Consider the following 15,376-nt stretch of genomic DNA (forward strand, 5'->3'; position numbering starts at 1 on the left):
CAGCAATGAGAAGTATGTAGAGCAACCTCTCACTTTGCTGTACTGTTGATGGAACAACTGAAAACCTTACCAGGAGGATGGAAAACAAATAAAAGGAACTGGTAAGGTTCTTAGGAGTGTCCTTGTTCTTTCCATTATAAGAAAACAGGATTTTAGATTAACAGTCAATAAATGGTTTGGTAACAGCTAAACCAAGCAAACACTTGTGAAAAATAGTGCTTAAAAAAAGGATTGTAAAAGAGAGTCCTTGCACTGAAATATCATGTATAAAAACACACACAAAAAGAAAAATGCCAAGAAAGAAACAGATTATATCCAAGGTTTCCAAATGGTGTTTCATGTACCAGTAACATTAATTTCCATAATAAATGGTGACAAAAAGTGCACTATAAAAATTAAGATTAAGTCTTTTCCCTCACAAATTTTTCTAAAAGAGCCCAGAGCCTTTTTCTTCAGATACAGCTCAACACAAAGGTGTGAGCTGCCATGCCTACTGCCATCACATGACAGGAGGTAAGTAAAATGCACAGGTCCAGACTAGATCTAGGTGGTGCTACTGCTGCCATCATCACAGTACAATGTAATTCTCATTGCAAAACCAGAAGCTAGACAAATGGACTTTGGGAATGTCCAGGATATTAGAAGACTATAACGAAACTTTAAAAAAACACTCAGGTTTCGTTTTTGAAGGTGGGGTGTGTTTAATAGCTAAATAACACAGTAGACACAAGCCCAAATCAAAACCATGGTATTCTTGCAAAAGATGTGTGGAACACTTATGCTGAGAAAGGGTGTGCAAAAATAAAAGGTGGGGGGTGAAGCAGGGGAAGAGAGCAGGCTGGTGCAGCTGTGGCTTTGTGATGTAACTTCTCCGGGTATTGTAGATGCTGACCTTGGACACTTCCTTCATTATGAGAAATATCCTCCAATTGTACAAACATAGGCTGGCCATTATTGTGCTTCACCTCTTATGACTAAAACGACCTTAAACATCATTCTGCAAGTTTCCTCTGCAGAAGAAGACAGACGCTCAACTGAAAACTTCCTTTATTTTGTTGGGCTAAAAGCCCAAACCACTCCCTCCCCAAAACTCACCACACAATACCCTTCCCCCCACCTCAACAACCACACCAACATATCGCCTGTGGGACATGGATTTAAAACCCTAGCCCTAATAATATTTTTGAAAACTTGTAAATTTGTTCTATTTGCTACTTAAATAATGGTTTTCTAAATATTTCATTTAAAAAATTGCATCATCAAGAACTCCCTATATTTAAAATGTCTTCTAATAACCTTGAAAACAGTGTAAAGAAAGAAACAAAACAAACATTATATTTGATGCAAATACCATTTCTTTACATTGAAATACCTGGTCAGGTGTGAATCAAGGGGGCTTCACTAATGCCACTGCCATTTGGACACCCTATGGTACAGCTTCTAGCAGAAAGTCTAACCAGAATATAACTTTTCTTTGCAGAATTTCTGGTGGTCCCTCCCACCATCAGAAAAAGGTTAGTGGAGGAAAGTGACTCTCATGGAAGCATTGACAGGATGTGGTAACTCTATGGCATCTGCAGGTGAGACACAGCAAAGGAAATAATGGCATGGGCTTCACAGACTCATTGGGAAAGACTGAGCAACACAGCATATGTATTTACACAAGTTATTAATTCCCACTTGTATTGTCTTGTAAGCTGTTTTCCTTTGGTCTTTTACTGTTTAATAGGCTGCTGCTCATGGAGGTCAATGCTAGTTCAGATAATAGTTGGGAAGATAGTGGGAATGTGTGGTCACCTGTTGGCCAAACTAAGGGCAGACTCTTGGTCAGCTGTGCAGACAGAGCTCCTGGTGACCTTAGGACAACTCCAACTCCCTTGGACCCATCCATGCTGCCATCCATTTCTCAATGTCCAAATGGTGCATTACCCATGTTTTCCAGTAACCATCCACAAAAACACCGTGATGCAGCTATAACTGTCCTCACCACCTCTCAAGTGTATGTTGGTTGACAAACTCAACCTGGACAGTCACAAGAGGAAACTGCTCATAATGAAGTCCTTGGTGTCTATGGTGTCCTTCCCACAGACAGAAGAAAGTCTCCAGATTACTTTTATTAATTAGATCACAACTCCTCAGATGAACTAATGAGCTACTTATGAGCACGAGCAACTACCTGTTGTTATGAGAGCAATTGCTCCTAACACAGCTGTAACACACATGCACGTGCTTTGCTTGCTTGTTATCTCTGTCATCACTTTGAGACAGAAATCTGATCTGAACCATAGAAGTCAGAATGGAGTGAGTGCTCACACATTTATGTGACAACACACACTGACACATACAGAGAGCATTTTATTTATTAGTAATAATGCTGACCTAGGAAGGACTCAGCAACTGTGCAACAAAAGTAGTTTTTCCATTTAACCTACCATTTTGGAGACTGAAAAACTTACAATCAGGGCAGAGCTACCACTAAATGAGTGTACAGAAATCCATCTCTTTAAAGAAGAGCCCATAAACCTTACTTAAGAACAACTATTACTGACCCTGGACTTGCAATACCACAATCAAATAAACCACTTCAAACACTGCTTTCTGGTGACATACAAAAACCATGCTGTAGCCTGCATTCATTAATTCTTCCAACAGTGTTATTAAGATAAAAGTAGTATGCAATAGGAACACACACATAGGACAAACAAATCCTTTTTCTATTTCTGCAACAGCCTGTAGGTGAAACCTTGGCCTTGCAAAATGACCAGCAAAAGTTTCTTTCCCTTGGACTGCACTATTTACTCACAGGTTTGCATTTTAGATTGCTAGTTTATCCCTAAAAATGTGATGCTCTTGCAAAAGTTAAACGAGCATGAGGTATTAGCATCACTATACTATAAGCATCTTCTCTTCTACATTGTGTGTTTGTAATGACTGTATGGATCAGAAAACTGGCATCAGCTTCGCCTATAAAGTCTGCATAGCACAGTACAAGGAACAAATGGTCTTATGGCTCGCAGTGTGTCACTGATATCTCCCCTTCCTTGCAGCAACCACAAAAAACAGATGTTGAAAACATGGAACAAAAATTATCTGTGTTATGGCTTTGGGTCTTGTGGTGCAAAAGGCAGTCATTAATTACCTTTGTCTTTTTCATAAAGTGATCCTGTTGGTAGTGAACTTCTAATCGAGAAGAAAAAAACCAAAAATACAACCTCTATCCTACCAGGTATTTTAGACCTGTAAGCTCAAAAAAAGAATAGAAAATTGAAAAGCACCAAATTATTTGCCTGGTTTTTTTCCTTAGCATATGCTTCATACATTGCTCATGCAGTCTTGCATCTGGAATTAGCCATTAGTAAGTTCATGTCAATTAAATGTTTTAATTATACTTGCTGAACAATCCCACAACTGTTGCTTTGGCTGGGAACAGTCTACATATTGATCCCATAGCAGCAGGATGGGAAATGAATGTTTAAATTTAACATGTCTTTCACATTACCATGACTGATATTCCAGCATGTTGTCTTTACTTGCATATCTTTCAGCATCAGTAGCAGTTGAATCAGACATCACAATCAGAAAAGCATATCAGACATGATCACAAGACTCTTAAAAGGTGATTTCCTAAACTGCAATCCCACCTTTCCATCAATCTTTGCTATCATTATTCAAACTGGAATCCTGAAATCCATTTAACAATATACACTCAGCACACAGAATCTTTGCTACAAAATGTTCCTTAAAATGGCTGTCAATGATAAAACAAACTATTTAACAGTCATGTTCCTCCAAGGGGTCTCAAAAATATTATACAAAGGTAGCACACATTTTTAGTAGGATGGAATTTTTAGGAAAAACCCCAAAACATTATTTTTAGAATATTTTTTAAAACAATTAAAAAGAACCAAGTAAAAACCATCATTAAAAACTATTAAAAATTAGTCTACAGAGGATCCTTTTTCATCTAAGCAACATTTAAGGGAGAAAAGCAGAAGAAAATAACTGATTATTTAATGCTGACTATAATTTAATTAATTCTTAATAGTTTTTTAAGGTAACATACTGGAATAACACAACTGAGACCATATGCTCTGTAAATCTACAAAACACATCTACCATGTGGTACTAGATACAGCACTCTACTACAGCTGCTCCATTCACAAGGGTTTTCAAACTCACAGACATGATGCCTTTCTAATGAACTGCAATTGGCTTGGAGGATGGGGAAATACTTATTTCCTGAATCAGAACTTTTCTATTCTTTTGTACTATAATTACAGCTAAAAGTAGCTGTGTCATTTGTGTACAAAAACATGGAATTTAGCGCTGCAGAAATACAGATGTGTTCATTCCAGAGCAGCATTCTGCCCTGCAACCACCTCCTCTGACTCCCAGGGGTCAGATCCTGCCCATGGGACTTTCTGCCAGTGCTCAGAAGATGGACCACCCCAAGGATTCCACCAGCTCCCTCTAGTGATAATCAGGCTGTCACCAAGCAGGTTCTGCTGGGCCCGTTCGCGGGCCTTTGCCTTCAGTGACCTCTAGCTCTCAGGGCTCCCACTATGGCACCTGAAATACCATCTTCAGGTGAGAGGCATCTGCCTTTGCTGGAAGACAGCAATGCTCAGTAACAGCTCCTGGTGGCACAGGAGCCAGGCACAAGGCACTCTTACAGGGAGAGGAACTGATCTAAGGCATCATGCCCACCAAGTCACACCTGTCACACCTTGAGGCTTTGACAGGACAGGTGGGATTTTGTTCAAGTGTTAGTTAGAAAAGACAGTTCTTCCTAGAACAGACTTATAAACGTCAAGTTAAAAAATAAAACAAACCAACTTTCCTCTTTTACAGAAAAGTAGTCCTGCTCTCTGCTCTCCATAAGCACAAAGACAAAGGAAACAAAACAAACCAGAAGTTTCCTCTAAAGGTGAGGGGAAAAAAAACCTCAAAAAATCAAAATACCACAGTCCTTCCCCAGCGTCTGCACTCAATCAGATAGAATTTCCCTCCAAAAAGGCAGGCACTGTCAGGCAGAGGAAACTGCAACCATGTCAACAATAGTATTTACCTGTCTGGCAAAACGTCCTGGGCTTTTATGTGTTATACTCCATTGACTCCCAGGATTTTGATAAATTACACTCTGCTCTAAGATGAAGACATAGGGTTACTAAAGGAGCACTACTTAGAGACATACAAAGGGCCCAAGGAAAATTAAGATGTGTCCCGTGAAATCATTAAAATTACAAAGCCATTACAGCATTCTTCAAATGCAGACTTTTAAAATAGGTTGCTGATTAATCCAGCCTATGATTAATGTGCAATAAATAAAAATATTATCCCAACAGAAATTAGTTTACTGTCCATTTTCATTACAATTTATTATAATTATTTTAATTATTAAACTCTTTTTATCTCAACCCATCAGTTTTCTCACTATAAACCCCCATCCCATCAAGGGCAGAGTCAGAAAGCAGCTCTGTGCTGGCTGGGTTACACCATGACAAGTGTCTGAACAGTACATTCCTAAGTAATGTCAACAACAAGGTTCTATTAAATTTTATTGCTATTAACTCAATTCTGATAACACTAGGATCATGAATGAATGAATGAATGTTGCCAAGATAGAATCTGGATTTTGTTTTTAATTATTTAAGATTATAAAACAGTAATCTGAAAAACATAAGACATTTCTACTTTTCTATTAAAATAAAATGAAGACCTAAAATTTACAAGCTCATCTTGCAAAGATCTCAAAGATCATCCTTAACATTGTAAATTATACTCACAAAGAGGAAAAAGAAAAGTAATCACCATTGGTTAGAGGGCACATAGTTGTCAGGGCTATATAACTTTGCACTGCTAATGGAGTCATTTTATCTTAATGATAAAGAGTCCCAGTACCTTAGAAGTCATGAGAGATAGTTCTATCTTTCCTTGCTTTAAAGAAAAAAGGCTCACCTGTGGCCACAGCACTGCAAGAATAACTCCACCAACATTGCATTTACATAGTTCTGCATGTAACTATGGCACAAGGTGGAACTTAGACTGTGAACTATAGACAAAAGGCTGAGCAGATGAGGCTAGTGAAGGTGTGCAACACCCTCACCTCCTAGTCTTGTCCAACGCATATCTGACAGTCTGTCCTCTCCTGGAATTTCTCATCTGCTCTGCAGAATGAGAAAACAGGCAGAAGAGGCTGGGACTCCATTCCTGTTCTCCTCTTGCATTAAGAAGGCTTTGTGTGAAACAAAAATGAGTTCCTTTAGTCAGGCAGAGCTTAACATCAATAGAAAATACATATTTTTAAAGATCTGAAAATTAACTGTCCTGTCGTGTAAGAGCAGTATAGTTTGGACTCTCTTAACGTCTTCTCAAACAGTCTTTGCCAGCACTAGAACATGTTTTATTGGTAAGTACTTTCTCACTTGTGGTCTAAGCTCTTAGTTGTCTGGAACCAGTCCTGTTCTAAAGCCCATGCCATTGCATTTGACTAGAGAGCAGGCCTCAAGCCATTAGCTTGAGGATCCACCACAGTAAAGTAGTTAATCTCAATTCTAATGGCAATGCATTTTCAGAGCTAGATTTCTTACTGCTTGGAACACAGAAAACTTAGCACACATAAAAGTTCTGTCTCAGTTAAAAATTAACTACTATATACCTATAAGACAAAACTTTCCCCTGTATTGTAAACTGTCCTACTGGAACCAAAGGATATATTCATAAAGGCAAATGACAAAAATAGGATCCTAATCCATACCCACTTTCTTAAAGCAAAGGACTGTATTAGGCTAGATGTCTCACACTAGTACTGCAATGGAGAACTTTAAGGAGAGCAATTCCAGACTGGTAGTATAAGCCATAAGGTGGCGGCCTCATGTTGTGCCAAGGGAGGTTTAGATGAGATATTTGGAAAAATTTCTTAGCCAAAAGGTTTGACCAGCCCTATGGTGGAGTCCCCATCGCCAGAGGGATTAAATAGCTGTGTACATGTGGCACTTGGGTACAACAGTTAGGGTGGCCTTGGCAGTGTTGGGGGAATCATTGGACTCAATGGTCCCAGAGGGCTTTAATAAACTGATTCCATACCTCTATGATAATCTGAAACAAGCGAGACACACCAAGGTTTAGATAGACACTTGGAAATGATAGGTGTCGTCATATGAAAGACAAAATACTACATGGAGCCAAGGTCCTCTAATAGTTGTAAGGAGCCAAAGTCCTCCAATAGTTATATAATGCCTGTATCCATAAGACATTTCAACTTTATAACTAATAATTGGTTCGGTTCAAATACAATCCTGACAATAAATTAGAATAAACACATCTATCTAAAGTACACAAACCCAGACTAACACCGCCTGTTACTTACACACATGGTAATTTCTACCTCTGCATAAGTAATCACAGTGCTCATGGATTTTCTTTGGTTCCTTTTATAAAGCTGTGATTATGCAAAGCATTAAGATGATTTTTAGCTACAAGATCTTACTAAGCATGGACTTTATTGAATTTAACCTGACTGCAAACCCCATCAGCTCCAATATTACATTTCTGCCCTTCAAACACACTAATGAAACAAAACCCTTAAATAGAAAGATGACTGCTGACAGCCAGCTCGTTGGGAAGCAGAATGGCGTGGTGGGTGTTTGGAGAGCATCACTAAGTCCTCCTTCCATGCTCTGCTCCACACACACTTGTAGAGTTCCTGCCATGCTGGGCTCTCAGCTGGGAACAGAAACTCTGGGCCTGCACATCTGCCACAGAAAGCAGAGGAGCTCTTGGGAGAGCTGCAGTCCTCTGTGTTTGAAGACAGTCTCCCTCTTCTCCCCTTCAACCAAGGAAGAAAGGTTGGCTGGGATGCTGCTGGGACTGCACGTGCTGCCCCATGTGACAGAGATCATCTCTGAACAAAACAGCTGCCAGGAGGTACCAACACCTAAAGATACAGAGACTTAATAGCTCCAAGCTGTGCCGTAGAATTCATTGGCTTCTCTGATCATGATGACTGAGATCTAAGGTTGAAAACAGTTCTTTTTCATTTTCACTATTCTCTGACTGTCTAGGCAAATTTTTTTATGTTACTGTTCAGCAAGAGGAAAATATGAAGTCATTACACAGTAATTTTTTTAATTGAACACTTTCCAACTTTTGCTTAAAATTAAAGATATCACTGCATCTCTTCCTTTTCTTTACTTTTTAGCTGATTTACAATCCACAGAGTACTTGTTTCTAATAGGTCTTTACTGCTTTACTACTTTAACAATAGTTATTTTCTTTTTTCTAACTACTTATTTTTTTTTAAGTAGCACATGGACTAATGTTATAAAAATCCCAGGACTAATGTTATAAAAATGGACAACTTTTTTAGCCAAATTATTTAATGGCAACATACTTCAAATACTTGTGAGGGAAGTCTGATAACCATCACATGTACAAATATGGTTAGAGTCCCCAATGACAGATTTCCTCCTCATAGTACAGAGTATGCAAGGGAACAGAAAATATCTCTAAAAGTTAATCAGCTGAGAGCACCCCTTAGCATCAGATCTGGGCAGGCTGTTTTTCTAGGTACCTTGTCTGTCAGCACAGACTGAGTGAAGTGAAGCTGAGTCCCACAGCCTCAGTACCTGCAAACAGCAGCAGCAAAGCTACAATTGCAATAGATTTACACATTTACACGTTACACTTTGTGACATGGCCCACGTTACTGCACTGCCATGTGAAGAGCAGTAAAAACCACTGTGTATCCAGGCATTATTCACATAGCTCAAGGTACTAATTTCATCATATTGCTCACAGCATTGTGCAGTAGTTAGCAATGAGAAATTCTGAAAAGGTATAAAGTTATTTATAAAAATTGGTTAAATCATAACGGAAATTTTTTTCAACATTTATTTTGTAGCTTGCAAAACATAATATTTTCAACACAGAATTCAAAATGGTCTCATACTGAGAATGTCTCTTCAATAAAATCACACCATGATTAGAAGTAGAGAACTATTCATTGTACAGTTTACCTGATCTGGAAACTTGCCTTTTACCTGTGTCAAGAAATATGCCTTTTGAACTGCAAGTGGCTGAAAATTTTTATGGATTCATTCCTCTGTGTCTGAATCATACTTTTAGAGTTGATCGGACTTGAAAAACAAATACATGCCTCTGAAATTATTTATTGGATATAAAAGACATACCTTTAACATTGAAACTCTTCAAAATGTTTAGAGTCAAAGTTATGATTCTTTCTCTATTTGGAGGCATTTCCCAAACATTCACATGCTGCAGGGAGGAAAAGAACCCTTTTTCTTTCTACCTTAAACAAAACGACAAAAAAAAAGTGTTATTAGAAATTTATATTAAAACCAGCAGAGTGAATGTATTTCTTCATAATACAAACTCCCAAAAGCAAGGTAGTCTTTCCCCACTTCTCTAAATCAATCTTTTAGAATAAGATATAAGTATTATGAATTAGCACAGTGTTCTGCAATAGCAACCAAATTTGCCCAATCCAATGTAAGAAAGTTCTAATACTGTCATTATTGCCACATGAGGGGAAATCTTGTTCATTCACACAGAATAGATTTCACTTGCAGATGAGTTACAGAAGGGTGATTTTCATAATGCACTTGAAATTTGCTTATATGTAACAGTCAAAACAGTTTATAAGAAATATGTAAAGTTATGAAAAGCCCTTTTGTTACCTTCAGCACAGGATGTGTAAACAAAATAAAAAGCCTGGAGTGCCAATCTGCTTGCTCATATGAGGACATCAGTGGAAGCAAGGTGCCCCATAAATTCTGCCAAATATACTCACACCTGAACTTACTTTGTGGGAAAACTGTTCCTCTAGTCCTGAGCTCCAGGACACAGCTCCCTGGGCTGCTGCTGCTCAGCTGTACTGGGCGCCTCTCAAAACCTTTTGCTTCTTGAGATGGCACACAAGAAGACAGCACAGCCAGCATGACCTGCCTACTGACAAGGCGTTTAACAAAAAGATGTGGTCTAGTAAGCCCTCAGGCTGAGGAAGGCCTGTGACTTTCCTCATGTTGAGGAGGTGTTATAATGATCTATTGTCAAGAATTGGGCGTCCCAACTTTTCCTACATCTGTACACTAAAAGTAGTGATGTTGATTCCACTTTTAAAATGTGCCTCTGCGCACACTGATTTGCCCCAACCTCCAAAATCTACCTCTTTTCTGTGACAGGATCAAGGCATGACTCACTCCTCCTAGCCAAAACAAACTCAAGTAGCCAGCTAAATCCATCCCAATGGAAGGAATTCCCTGTCCCTGTGCAAGGCTCTGATACAGTTATCCCCATACCTGCTGGACATTAGTGTCAGTTCTGAGGTGCCTTTGCAGGTGTCACTACAAACCATGTCACGACAGATCAAGCACTTCCATTCCTCTTCCAGCATACATCATCCTGACCTCAAGCTAACCCAAATTATCTTGCTAAGTCTACAAAAATCTTGTGAAGTTTTGTGTCTGCTTTCAAAGATGCTATATGCCTGGATGTTTTGGTTTTAGTACTGCTCAGCACACAAATGTTCCCTCTTTGAAAATAGTTGATTCACTTGCCCAACAGGTAGCCCATTATGTTTAAGAGTCTGTCCTCTGTTGCTCAACTGGGACACAACTATCATGGATGGAATTAAAAAGTTTCCTCAAGTAAAGGCTACAAGCATGGGTGTGGATGTAGCCAGGTATTTCAAAATAGTCTCTGTGAGCCATGTTGTGGACTTCTGCTTCTTTCTAAAAATACCTCTTAATAGGCAATGTGTGCCACTGAATGAATGACTAAGAACTTTTTCCTATGAGCCCCGGATTAGAGGGAATGTTCGCCCTTGGTGTACAGGGTACTGCGTGTAAGAGGCAGGTGTGCAGAGTATGCTGACCTACCTACTGAGAAAATGCAGCTCATAACTTGTAATAAAAGCCTTCCCTTTTCCTACACATTTTGCAACCCAACTATCATTACATAGCCTCACTATAAAACAGAAATGCACAAGTTTTCAGAAGTATGAGGAATAGTATGAAGAATAAGTAGGCAAAACTGAAATATCTAATAAGAAATAAATATCTAATAAAAATTTTAAAATGCAATTCTGCTTTTCTTAGTACTTATAAGGCATACCTAGACATTCAATCTATACCTTTTGGGTAGAAGTATTCCAACTGAAAAATAACTTGGGAACAAACTCTCTGTGTATCAAATGCCCTAGAATATGATGTAGAACTAAATATATTGGTCTTTTTTTGGTGTTTTTTTCCTAATAATAGTCTTACTACCTTGTAACACCCGCTATGCATTTAGCAGAAATGCCTGTTATTAGGGATAATGATTGCGACAGTAAAGAAAACAGAGATCACTTTTTAAAAAGCCTTTGTCTTAAAACTCCCATATTTGTTACTTTTTAAAGACTAACAGAAGTTCTGAAAACACCTGTTTCCACATCATTACAGTTATGACCTAAATGCATCATTACAGATATGACCTTCCTTCACTAAGGAAGTATCACTTCTACTGTCTACCAGCATTATTCAGAAGATTTCCTGTTTTCAAGTGGAACAGGGGGAAAATACCCACTCAGTACACACCATCAAGTTCAGTGGCAGATTTCTCACCATTTAAATCTAAAAAATACAGTGCATTCTTAGTGACTGCTTCCAGCATAACACGGCTGAACAGGCATGGGAATTCCTTGGCAATTTCCACAGGCTCCACAAGGGAGAAGGCAGGGCAGATATGTCTGCTGTCCGTCAAGTCAAAGCTTCAGACAGAAAATCAGCACCTGAGCTTGTCCCAAAGAGCATCAGGCAAAAAGGGCATTGTTTTCAGGGAGGAAACAGAATGTTCTTGTGTGAGCAGCACAGCACAGAAACCGCACAGAAAGAGTGAAGGAACACAGAGCCAGGCTAAGCACCAAATTACTACCACCACTAACTGCAGAGGAAGATCTCTGCATGAGGACTACGTGTGTTTCCTGGAAAGACATATAACTTGCATATTCCTGCTGAATTGCTGTTCATGCTGGAAATTGGTTGCTGTTTACACACCAAATCCCAAGGGAATTTCAATTAGTGTATTGTGATTTTCAACATCTTCAAATTCAGGTCATTTACTCTGCTGCCTAAATAGAAATCAGAAATAGAACAGCCTATGTCCCTCAGTGACTTTCATTTAAAAACAGACAAAAACTAAGCCAGGAGTTTTGACCAAATCGAAGTGCATATCTGCTATGTCTGCAAGAAACTGGTTCTACCTGTGAGTGTAAAAATGGCTCTGAAACAGCTATTCAGCTAGAGCTTCTTCTGCTCTTCAATGCTAGAGAAATGGCAATTTCATCCCATGAAAAAGAACATATAAAAGGGCTTAGCACTTTCAAAGCTGTTGTCAAATTCACAGGATGAGCTCTACATTGTAATTAAAGAGACTATTAAGTCAGTAAAAACAGCAAAATACAAAGACGAAGCTGGGAATAAAGACCTCATTGTATTAAGATGACAACTCATGTAGCAAGTCAGGTACTTTTGAGCTAGTATTGATATGTATATTTCAAGAGTATACAATAGCTTTGCTCAAAAAAGGCTAGGGTGTGACAAGAGCTGAAGCTCTTGCACAAGATGGTACAACAACAACCATCAGAGGAGCCAAGGCGAATCCTGACAGGCCACTTAAGTACAACCTGGAGTAGGTACTATGACACATAGTGGTGATGATCTAAAAGAACCTATTTTGCTACAACTAGGCTGTAAAGGTATATTAAGATTTTGAAACATATTCACCAGCTAAAAAGTAATTTTAGTCCCCATTCTAGAAAGGTAGTGTTACTCCCAGCCCCTCTAAATGGTGTGACAATTGGCTACCAAGAAGCTGACAAACATATAGAAGTATCCTACACATTGAACTTGAAAAGAAATGTTATTAAAACAGACCCTTAGTACCACATATGTAAATTCATTCTGGAGTCCTAAAGTCACTCCAGAACACTAGAAGTCCAAGAGGAAAAACTGAAACAGAGAGATACCTCAAAAAGAGTTTAAAACTATTTGCACTTAATCTAACCAGGGACTTCTCTTGTCAATAACAGCTGGATGCAACCCAGGCCACCAGTGCAGCCCCCAACAGTAAACTCCATGTATTCCTCTGAGATCCTGTTCACACTCATTTCCTGATATTGGTCCTAGCATTCCTGTCGTCTTACTTGGACTGGATCAGAGAACTAATGAGGATGAAAACTAGCCCAGTGGTGGAAATGACAAATTACAAATTTTCAAACCACTTGTGTTCAGCCCATCTGCAAAGGGCAGTGGCACCATGCCAGCTCCTCTGGGTGCTGGTGGAAGCTCAGGCGGACACTGCTGTGCCCCCAGCCACAAGGAGGTCCAGCTCTGCTGCCTAGGCCACGGACAGGAGCCCTGCAGTCTGGAGCAGCCAAGGCACTCCTCGCTGCCAAAAATGTGTTTTCTGTGAAGTACCAAAGGCACAACAAAGGGAGCAGGGGAAGAAATTGGAGAGTCTTAACAAAGTGTCAGAGAGGATGAGTCTGTGTATTGTCGTGGTATCTTTTTAGATCCCTGTTTCTGTAGAACAGAGACACCTGCTGCAGTATTCTTTGCATCAGTGTCCCACTTGCAGAGGTGATGGTGCTGTGCATGGGGACATGGGGGATGACCAGGAGACAGCTGAGGAGGCAGAGCCATGGCCACGGGGAAGTAGCAGCAGAAGGCAGCACATCTCAGGGGTGCAATTGATCTCTGGCCTTGGTGACAGGAGGAGATGGTAGAAAAGACAGCTTAAGGGACAGACAGGAAAACAGAAAATGTGAACTCTAAGGTCTGCCACAGTCCCTTGAACTCAGGCCAGCTTCAAACGCTCAGCATATTTTTCACAATGAAACACAGATAACTAACTAGAATGATCTCAAAAAAAAATAAAAATTCTAATTTCTTGCTAAGCATGTAAGACCAGGATTAGGCTCTTGGAATCTGAATGTTTGCACTGTTAGGATCTATGGCAGCCCTTACATAAAGATAAACACAGCAGAAACACTGGACCTTTGAGATCATACAGCATACTTCATCCCAGATCCCTGGTAAAAATGCAGGAGATCCATTATCTGTCAAAACAATATGGGAGTGTTCTGAAAGGAACAGGGTACAGCCTGGTACCGTACCATTAAATATTAACACAAGTGATAACTAATCTACTCAAGGTGAGTCAACTCTGACCACCGTTTTAACCATTTACGAAAAAAAAAAAAGTTTAATAAATTAAGACTAAGCACATAAATTGTCCTAAAACATGCTACATTATAGTTTTGTGGGAAAACATATATGTGAAAAAGATCCAAATTTTATTTTGCTGTTTGAAAAAAAGTGAAAAGAAAAAAACTCTCTTAACCAACCCTGAGTTTGCAGTTCTAACAATTTCACAAAACCTAGTGTTTTGCATTCAAACTGGATTACTTCCATGCCTTTAGAAAACAAAATAAACCACTAGCCCCTACACGATAAATTTCAAAAATAAACTGCATTCTGGTAAATGTCTTTGTGGGTTTTCCAACTACTTGGGAGCCAACATCAAATTTGATGCAGAAGCATCAAACTGAAACAGAAGCAAGAGGTTAGTTTTCATAATAGACTAATAGTTACCTGGCTCTATCACATTCCTAAACACAAAAGAAATTCAAGAGAAAAAAAGAGAGAGAGAGAAAGAGAGAGATCATTGCATTATGTTTCCTGCAGCTGAGATCCTGTATGAGCCTTTAGCCTGGATGAACCTGCATTATCAACAGGCTCATTCTCGATTGCCTGTTTATTTTTTGCTGACATTTGGTTCTCAGCAATCTGTAACAGTACATTTCCTATACAACAATCTGTTCATGATATGGAAATTTATTGTAGTTGCCCACTTACAACTGCAGAGAAAGGCCTGTCTTCCTCTCTGTTCAGCCTTACTGACACAAAGGTGTCCATGAAGCAGAAAGAGTTGCCATGGAAATAAAAACAATTTAACAAAAGCTGCTGAAAGACCCCCATTAATTAACTTATTATGGTACAGCAATTTTTCCTCTCAATAAATGTAGCTGGTATTATTTCAGTGACACAACAAGAAAACCTTTTGTTCTCTTCTGTAGATTTCCTGCTTAAGGGAGAAAGGCATCAGTAGACAGTCTTGCACCACTTTTTTATAGTTCGTGGTAGAGTTTAAACTGAAGTGGTGAAAAGGAATTCATTATTTGTGTCAACTTTGAGAACCCAAGTGAAGGTCACTGAATATAACTTGTTCCTGACAATAAAGGTTTTTACTTATTTTGAAACAAAAAGATCTGACTTAAAATACAGGTTTAAAGTTTGTTTTCACTTTTGAAATC

The sequence above is a fragment of the Passer montanus genome, unplaced genomic scaffold, assembly GCF_014805655.1.
Source record: "Passer montanus isolate IOZ18808 unplaced genomic scaffold, ASM1480565v1 scaffold29, whole genome shotgun sequence".
In the NCBI taxonomy this organism is placed as follows: Eukaryota; Metazoa; Chordata; class Aves; order Passeriformes; family Passeridae; genus Passer; species Passer montanus.